Source organism: Diabrotica virgifera, chromosome 4 (genome assembly GCF_917563875.1).
Source record: "Diabrotica virgifera virgifera chromosome 4, PGI_DIABVI_V3a".
In the NCBI taxonomy this organism is placed as follows: domain Eukaryota; kingdom Metazoa; phylum Arthropoda; class Insecta; order Coleoptera; family Chrysomelidae; genus Diabrotica; species Diabrotica virgifera.
In genome coordinates this window covers 123,971,764-123,981,929 of record NC_065446.1, presented here as the reverse complement: position 1 = coordinate 123,981,929, position 10,166 = coordinate 123,971,764, and the positions used below count along the sequence as shown (strand labels likewise).

Genomic DNA, 10,166 nt, shown 5'->3' with positions numbered 1-10,166 from the left:
ACAGATGCCTTTTGCGTCACTGTACTTGCATGCAAAGTTTCATAAATATTGGTCTTTTCGTTTCAAAGATATTTGCTTGGTTCCATACTTTATCCCAACCCAGTATATTATAACTAAACTTAGAAGTTTTCTGCAAACGTTTCTACGTATTTATTAATAATTTAGTGCGAAAAAAGCAATTTTTTTCTATTTTTATTATCTTAATTATTTTATTTTTTTGCAGTTAGTTTTTTACAGGTGTAGAGGAGCAGGCCCTACGCCCTAACCCCCTACCAGGAGGACCAGGATTTTCTGTTAGGGCTTACTCCCTTAATCAAGAGTATGTAATACATACAAAGAAATATAGTGACCCATCTGCCCTCGGAAACCTAATAGCCATTCGGGGTCGGAAAAAGTCAGCCAAGAGAGGCTGATAGGAAAGATTAAAGACATTTCACTCAAGACAAGTTGAAGAAGAGTAAAATGTGAAGGCCCTTATGATGCGCCAGGTGCGTTTCATAAGGGTATGAGTATTGATACACTTTGTGTTCCCGCTCATACTGTAACGGTCCACCCGTTATAATATCATTTTTAGCGCTTTAATTATTTTTAAAATTATTTTCTTTTGACCTCCCATTTCAATTCTGTAATTTCTCGTAAAGGATTTCTCATGTGACGTCACACTGTACGGAACATAGTTGAACCGTTCCTTGTCATTTAATTCGTGTTTCGTGAGAGTTTGACGTCTTCCTCGCTGAATGAGAGAGGAATGCTCTTTACTTGACTGTGAGCTGTGGTTCGAATCGGTTATACCAATGGCGGGTTGATAATTTCAACTATTTAAATAATTTTTGTTAATTTCCAAGTGAAAAGTTATCTGGAGCCTGGAGTATGGAAACATATGTGTAACTCAACACCTCATGGAATCTGGATAAGAATCAACCCGGTAAAATATTTAGTTTTTCATAATAATTTTTTTATATAGCCTGGTTTTTTTGTGATGGAACATATTTGATATATTAGGTTCATTGTTAAATTTCTTAGTCAACTCATTATTTGGATTTTATGTAGATTATTTCGATTATTGAATATTCATTCAAGGAAAATTATATATTAATATATTTTTTGGTTAGACATAACCAAACATATGCAATTCTCAATTAATATTGGAAATAATTATCATTTCTCTGTAGGTTTTAAATTTATTGAACATCCAATATTTTTATAAATTCTATATATTTTTACAGATATTCCCTCAGATAAATCATATTCAAATTTCACATTCATCATTATTTGTTCATGTTTTCACACTCAAAATAGTTCAAGGTTACCTGAGATTAGTTTTTGTTCCATTTTAATGATCGGTTTTTCTATGTTAATGCTTCTAAAAAGTTTCCTCAATTATTTCTTCTTCCCTTTACTTTTTGCTAATGTCTAAAATGGGAAATAAAACTGGGAATGTTTTTAGCCATTTGGGAGAAACCATAAGATGAAGTCATAGCCCCTTCTTTGACCACCTAGGGAAACCACCACAGCCACAGTCAAGTCACCATTGGGAGTAAGTCATTTTTGGGAACAAGCTTTTTGGGAGCATTCCAGCTCCTTTTCGTCCTGCCACCTGGGCCTACGGAGGGCATGGGACCGCATCATCTTGATGCTCATTTCTGAGGATGCAGCAGCAACCTCTTTAGGAGTCGTTTGGGAACATTTAGTGTTGTGCATTAAGTAACTTATGGTTTTTATATTTTAGACATTTGATTTAATGCACCATGTTAATTAATTTTTTTTTCCAGATTTAGTTTACCTCTGGTTTTTTTTAATATGACATATTTGTATATTATTGTATTTGGTTCCCAAACTTTGTATCTACGGTAACTTTTTGTGCACAGGAATAAGCATAGAGAAAATTAGGTTTTTAATACTTTATTATTGCTTTATTTTTGGTTTATGTAATTCGGGTAAATTTATTTTGTAATATTACTTGCTTGTTTCCCAAATATTTTCTTGTTATTCACTTTATTTCGATTGTTCGGTTAATTCGTCGCTACTTTAGTTCATTGCATTTTCTCGGTTAATTTAGGTCATCGTTTCGGTATTAATTACTTCATTACTATCACTTTATTCATTTGTATATTTAACTTTATTTATTCATTATGGTATTTTCTCTTAGTGAGGCTTGGGCCTATTTATTTGTAGTATTTTCATCTTTGTCAGTTTCATTTAGTTGTACGTAGCAGGCGTACTATAACCATTTGGTAGAAGACTCATGTGAGTTGTACCCTATATATTAGTAAGAGGTACTTATAAGTTTTGTAACAGGTAACATTATTATTATCTCAAATATAACTTTTTGTATAACTTATGTCATTTTAGAGTCACATGATATACACTTTGTGTAACTCAGAGATTGTCAAAAATCTAGTAGTTATTTTTAATAAATATGTATTTATTTTGTATATCAATTATTTTATTATTCCTTTATGTTCATTATTACAGGTTTGATATATTTAATATTTGACAGCAGTATAAGATACCTGGGAAAATGATCGAAGATCATTTTCATGGCGCCCATGATTTGTTACTTTTATTTATTTTGTTCGTCTTTAGCAACTACTCATCTTCATTCATTTTCAGTACATTATTCTTATTTTATTATTTCACCTTTTAGTCATCATTACTATCTACATAGAGCTACTGTTCTTCGACAGGCATGCAAACGAGCCGTATCCATCCTTGAGTGTCAAGTGGTTTTCTTGCATCTCTTGCTAGCCAACTCTATTCAGTTTGCCTCTGTCTCTTCCCACTTCTACTTCTATCCCTTCTAATCCCCCTTTCTTCAGTACTACTGCAAAGTAGTATTTTTTATTTTCTTACTTCGGCTTCAACCTAGAAGCCACTTCACCCTTTTCTTTACAGCCCATCTCTCTACATCTATGTCCCATTAGTTATTTATTTATTTTTTCCTTACTTCTGTTGGAGTACCTATATCTTTCTTTTTACTTTCACTCCAACAGAAGTTTTCTTATTTTTGTTGCACTGGCTGCCGAATGCGTGGTGCCAACCGTTTTATGGTTCTAAGACAGTAGTTCTTTTAGTTCAATTTTCTTTTATTGGAATTTTCTGTTTTATTAACTTTTTGATATCTTTGTATACATGTTACTTCTGATTTATTTTTGGTCTTTAAAACATTACGAATACTAAACAGGTAGACTTATGCTGCTTTTGGTTTTGATTAGTTTATTTCGATACCTCATTTTTAGTTTTAGTGGTACAGCTCATATTTTAGTTTGAATTTTGTATTTTTATTGGAAACTTATTTGTGTATTTAGAATGAGTATACATGACTGACATTATGTTCTATTATTATGGATTTTTAGACCTCCTACCAATGGTAGTGTGTTTGCACGTACAATTAATTATTGACTATATGCATATATTTTTTTCCTAGTGTGGTTATATTTTACACCTAACTAGAAATTATTTTCAGTATTTAGGTATTTTATTTACTTTATTGATTTGATTATTTATATATTTTGCTGGCATTTTGATTTGTTGGTGTATCGCTAATATTTTCTCCATATGTATCTTTGTCTTACAAACTTTAGATTATATTTTATATTTTTGATATTTGGGTTGTTTGGTAAGACAGGCACACACCACAAAGCAATATCAGTCCAGAAAATAACTTCTATACATGATACGTTGAATTCGCATGGTTCGGATGGTTACAGATGGTCATCCAAATTATTTTTTTCTTAAATTGGTAGTGTTAAACATAACAATTATGATTATTGTATGGTAAAGTAGTTCCATTATCCTTCTCATCTTCTAGTTTGTTAATTTTGATAATAATATTATATTAATGTGGGTACCATAATATAATGCTTATATGAATCAGATACTTTAGGTTGAGATTCAAATATAAATTCTTTATTAGTTAGGAAACATTGATACTACTTTTCTATTAAGTTTTAGAACAATCTTCAGAAGAAGATTACCTTAACAGTGTTGTTCAAGCTAATCTCTTCTTCTGTTTGTCTTTAGCTTAGCTCAATCTTTAGTATGGTTAGAAATTTTAGTCCAATATTGTTTTTTTATCATATGATAATGCAGGTACCCACATAAATTGCTTGATTTCATCTTTGGCTTAGTTTTGATGACTTTTATTTATTACTTATTAATTTAATTATTATGTAGTACTTTATGTATGAGTTTTTTTTTGGTATTATAAGCACATTGAGCATTGTAATTATTATTATGAGTCAATATTATTAATTGCTGATCCTGTCAGTAGGATTATACAATTAATAAGAACTTCACTTGTATTTTTGTCTAGTTTTTGCACACCTAACCCCTAAGTTAGAAGGGTTGTTGAGTATTATATATTTGGATAGGTGAACTCATACAAGTACCTACTCTTGGTTAATATGTATATTATGATGGAACTATGTTACACTACCATATCTCAGGTTATGTGTTATATTATTTTGAATATTTGATTACTTACTAATTTTTATTATTTTTTATATCTTGTCCTTGAATTTGCCATATTGGAAAGATGTGTTTTTTTTTTAATTTGTTATTGGGTTAAGTACTCTATTAACATTTGTCTCCAATATCTTAAATACTTTATAATAATTCAGACCCTTAGTTCCTATACAGTATGATTCTGGAATTAGTTTGGAATTTTGATGTAAGTATGTATGAATGCTTGAGTCTTTCATATTTCTGCTTATGAATAGTCTGTCAATGCTCTGATTTGTGAATGCGTGGGTTCGAAGTTGTTGCTCAGCAACTGATCACTGCTGTTTGATTGGCTTCGTAATCTATGTCTTTCATAGCAGAGTAGGCAGACGTTTTACCATTATAATATTTCTTGTAAGGAAATGACGGTCGCATGTCCTAACCATTCTTCTGTAATTAGTCCAAGTATTCCAGTTTTTTTTTACAATTTAATAGGGAAGTATTTAGTTCATACTAGGTCTTTTACTTCATAGTATGTTTGTACTTTGATAGTTGATGGATAAACATGGATAAATATCTTCCGCACTTGTTTATAAATCAATGTTTACGCCATCCCTATACATAGTAGGTTCATTAAGTCAGTATTTGGAGTGTTTAGACAGATGAGTTGTTCATTTGAGTATATTCCCACTTCTTTCCTTAGGCATTAGTCTTGCTATGCAGATTCTGGAATATTTCCTGAATAATTCTATGTATGTGAGAACGCATGAATCTGCAGTTTTATTTAAAACTTGTTGCTCGTTCTCGTCAATTTTTTTTCCTATCACTTATCACATATTTTTTTCCTATCACTTATCATGGTGTCATAGAACTTATTAGTTCACCATTTATTCTTTTCCCTTTCTTACTTATTCTTACATTATTAGTACTTTATCTGTGTCTGGCTATTCTCATACATCTGTTGTAGCAACATGCTATAGTTCGCGAATACCAGCACGAATTAAGTTTATGTAGTTTCTATAATATTCTAGTCAATACACTTTAGGTATTTATCATACCTTTGATTTAGTTTGGTTACATCTCTGTTACTTAGTCTGTTGGTAATTTTTTTTGTGACTTATTTTGATTACTTAGTTTGGATAGGTTCATATTACCGGATGAGGGTGTATGTAGACCTAATTTATTTATTTTGTTCAGTATTAGTTACCATTGGATCCAATAATTTAGTTTATTTAGTATTAGTAAGAATTGGTCCATAAATTTGCCTGATCGTTCTTCTTTGGATATACTCCTATATAAATCTGGTGTCCATTGATAGTCCGATTCTGGATAAGTGTCCGATTCTTCATTTATTTTGTGTATTTGGTTGGATAGGTTCGTATTACCGGATGTGGGTGTACGTAGACCTGATCTGTTTATGTGGTTTAGTATTGGTGTGAATTGGTCCATAAATTTGCCTGGTCGTTCTTCTTTGGATATGCCTTTTATGAATCTGGTGTCCACTAATAGTTCGACTTTGGATTAAGTGTCCGATTCCACATCTATTTTGGTTATTGAGTTTTGGATTCCTTTGGTATGTTTATTATTGGTATTATTTGGCATTAGTGAGAGTTGTTCCATAAATCTTCCTGATTGTTCTTCTCTGGATATACTATTATGAATCTGGTGTCCATTGTTAGTTCAATTTTGGATTAAGTGTTCAATTCTTTACTTATTTTAGTTACTGATTTTTTTTTATTCACTTTGATATATTTACTTGTGATATGGTTCGAATTGGCTCACACCTTTTCCTGGTTGTTCCGTCCTTGGATATATCCTTTATAAATCTGATGTCCATGGATATTTCAATTTTGGTTTGGTGCCCAATTCGACACTTATCATTATTATGAACGTTAGTACCGTATTTAGTTTTGTTTTGGCTTTTAAGCAATATTATGTCAGTATTTGGTAGCAGAGAGTAACATAGTAACATTTTAGTATGAATTTGAGTCATATATTTGTTTATTTTTCCTGATCATTAGTTTATTCTTATTGGTAATCTTGCGAATCAACGTGGATTGTTAGACTAGTGTAAATTTTATTTGTTATATTTTGAGGTTTAAAAAAAAATTTCTTTGATAAATTTTTTTTTCCGAGTAGGAGGGGATTGTAACGGTCCACCCGTTATAATATCATTTTTAGCGCTTTAATTATTTTTAAAATTATTTTCTTTTGACCTCCCATTTAAATTCTTTAATTTCTCGTAAAGGACTTCTCATGTGACGTCACACTGTACGGAACATAGTTGAACCGTTCCTTGTCATTTATTTCGTGTTTCGTGAGAGTTTGACGTCTTCCTCGCTGAATGAGAGAGGAATGCTCTTTACTTGACTGTGAGCTGTGGTTCGAATCGGTTATACCAATGGCGGGTTGATAATTTCAACTATTTAAATCATTTTTGGTAATTTCCAAGTGAAAAGTTATCTGGAGCCTGGAGTATGGAAACATATGTGTAACTCAACACCTCATGGAATCTGGATAAGAATCAACCCGGTAAAATATTTAGTTTTTCATAATAATTTTTTTATATAGCCTGGTTTTTTTGTGATGGAACATTTGATATATTAGGTTCATTGTTAAATTTCTTAGTCAACTCATTATTTGGATTTTATGTAGATTATTTCGATTATTGAATATTCATTCAAGGAAAATTATATATTAATATATTTTTTGGTTAGACATAACCAAACATATGCAATTCTCAATTAATATTGGAAATAATTATCATTTCTCTGTAGGTTTTAAATTTATTGAACATCCAATATTTTTATAAATTCTATATATTTTTACAGATATTCCCTCAGATAAATCATATTCAAATTTCACATTCATCATTATTTGTTCATGTTTTCACACTCAAAATAGTTCAAGGTTACCTGAGATTAGTTTTTGTTCCATTTTAATGATCGGTTTTTCTATGTTAATGCTTCTAAAAAGTTTCCTCAATTATTTCTTCTTCCCTTTACTTTTTGCTAATGTCTAAAATGGGAAATAAAACTGGGAATGTTTTTAGCCATTTGGGAGAAACCATAAGATGAAGTCATAGCCCCTTCTTTGACCACCTAGGGAAACCACCACAGCCACAGTCAAGTCACCATTGGGAGTAAGTCATTTTTGGGAACAAGCTTTTTGGGAGCATTCCAGCTCCTTTTCGTCCTGCCACCTGGGCCTACGGAGGGCATGGGACCGCATCATCTTGATGCTCATTTCTGAGGATGCAGCAGCAACCTCTTTAGGAGTCGTTTGGGAACATTTAGTGTTGTGCATTAAGTAACTTTTGGTTTTTATATTTTAGACATTTGATTTAATGCACCATGTTAATTAATTTTTTTTCCAGATTTAGTTTACCTCTGGTTTTTTTTAATATGACATATTTGTATATTATTGTATTTGGTTCCCAAACTTTGTATCTACGGTAACTTCTTGTGCACAGGAATAAGCCTAGAGAAAATTAGGTTTTTAATACTTTATTATTGCTTTATTATTGGTTTATGTAATTCGGGTAAATTTATTTTGTAATATTACTTGCTTGTTTCCCAAATATTTTCTTGTTATTCACTTTATTTCGATTGTTCGGTTAATTCGTCGCTACTTTAGTTCATTGCATTTTCTCGGTTAATTTAGGTCATCGTTTCGGTATTAATTACTTCATTACTATCACTTTATTCATTTGTATATTTAACTTTATTTATTCATTATGGTATTTACTCTTAGTGAGGCTTGGGCCTATTTATTTGTAGTATTTTCATCTTTGTCAGTTTCATTTAGTTGTACGTAGCAGGCGTACTATAACCATTTGGTAGAAGACTCATGTGAGTTGTACCCTATATATTAGTAAGAGGTACTTATAAGTTTTGTAACAGGTAACATTATTATTATCTCAAATATAACTTTTTGTATAACTTATGTCATTTTAGAGTCACATGATATACACTTTGTGTAACTCAGAGATTGTCAAAAATCTAGTAGTTATTTTTAATAAATATGTATTTATTTTGTATATCAATTATTTTATTATTACTTTATGTTCATTATTACAGGTTTGATATATTTAATATTTGACAGCAGTATAAGATACCTGGGAAAATGATCGAAGATCATTTTCATGGCGCCCATGATTTGTTACTTTTATTTATTTTGTTCGTCTTTAGCAACTACTCATCTTCATTCATTTTCAGTACATTATTCTTATTTTATTATTTCACCTTTTAGTCATCATTAGTATCTACATGGAGCTACTGTTCTTCGACAGGCATGCAAACGAGCCGTATCCATCCTTGAGTGTCAAGTGGTTTTCTTGCATCTCTTGCTAGCCAACTCTATTCAGTTTGCCTCTGTCTCTTCCCACTTCTACTTCTATCCCTTCTAATCCCCCTTTCTTCAGTACTACTGCAAAGTAGTATTTTTTATTTTCTTACTTCGGCTTCAACCTAGAAGCCACTTCACCCTTTTCTTTACAGCCCATCTCTCTACATCTATGTCCCATTAGTTATTTATTTATTTTTTCCTTACTTCTGTTGGAGTATATCTTTCTTTTTACTTTCACTCCAACAGAAGTTTTCTTCTTTTTGTTACACTTCTTTTCAGCCACAACTATTTAGATATACCTAGCCTTTTTCTTTTTTTTTTCCTTACTTCTGTTGGAGTACCTATATGTTTCTTTTTAACTTTCACTCCAACAGAAGTTTTCTTAATTTTGTTACAATACCTCAGGGTGTTGACTACAGACTGTATGGCTCGTCCAGCATGCCATAGCATGGAGGATGGGTGCACGCCATTTTTACAATGTAGACACCAAAATTCCATGGCCTGACGAAGAACACAATGACGAATAATTCCGTGGTCTGACAAATACAATACACTTCGCTGACGACCAAGCCATTCTAGCTGAAGACGAGAGTGATATAGACTATATGCTCAGAAAATTGGAAGAGGAGTACACTAAGTGGGGCCCTACAATTAATATACAAAAAACCGAGTACTTAGTTGTATGAGAAACACCAGAATGCCTACAAATTGAAATGGGAATTATAAACCCAACAGAAGTCTTCAAATACTTAGGAGTCCAAATAACTTCAAAAGCAGGGAGTAACGATGAAATACATTCCAGGATATGCCAAGCAAGATCGGCCACCAGACAGCTACACGGACTATTGTGGAGTAATAAAATTACAAAAGAAAATAAAAGAAGAATGTATATAACAATGAGAGAAAGTATTGGGTTGTACGCGCTGAACTCTGGGAAATCAACCAAAGAAACAAGTCAAAAATTAAGGCCATGGAAATGAACTATTGGAGACGATGTTGCCGACTCACTAGACTTAATAGGCTGAGAAACGAATATATTAGAATGCAATGACCGCCAGAGACCTAAAAACTGAAGATTGCTTCGACAGAAAACGCTGGAAATTAGGATGCGAGAAGCGGCGACAGCTGTAGAAGACTCGCTTATTATCATTATTTTATTAAAAGATCATTTTTAGTAAAAAAGGTACATTTATTTAAAACAACGTTTTCGGATTGAAAATCCCGTCTTCAGTGCTGAAGGTATACATGACTAAAGGCACTAAATGCATGGATGAAATCCCTCTAAATTAAGAAAACGTTTTTATTATATATATTACATTGTTGCTGAAAATTTTATGGGATATTTAAATTTTAAGATGATTCATTTTATGGCAACC

At 31.8% G+C, this 10,166-nt stretch overlaps 1 long non-coding RNA gene across 1 annotated transcript; it reads left to right on the top strand.

The window, feature by feature from the left end:
• The first annotated feature begins 248 nt into the window (after positions 1 to 248).
• On the top strand, positions 249 to 8,482 carry LOC126883899 (uncharacterized). The gene is made up of 3 exons (XR_007697744.1): positions 249 to 925; positions 1,448 to 6,975; positions 7,496 to 8,482. It is a non-coding gene; the product is annotated as an uncharacterized LOC126883899 (long non-coding RNA).
• The last annotated feature ends 1,684 nt before the right edge of the window (positions 8,483 to 10,166 follow it).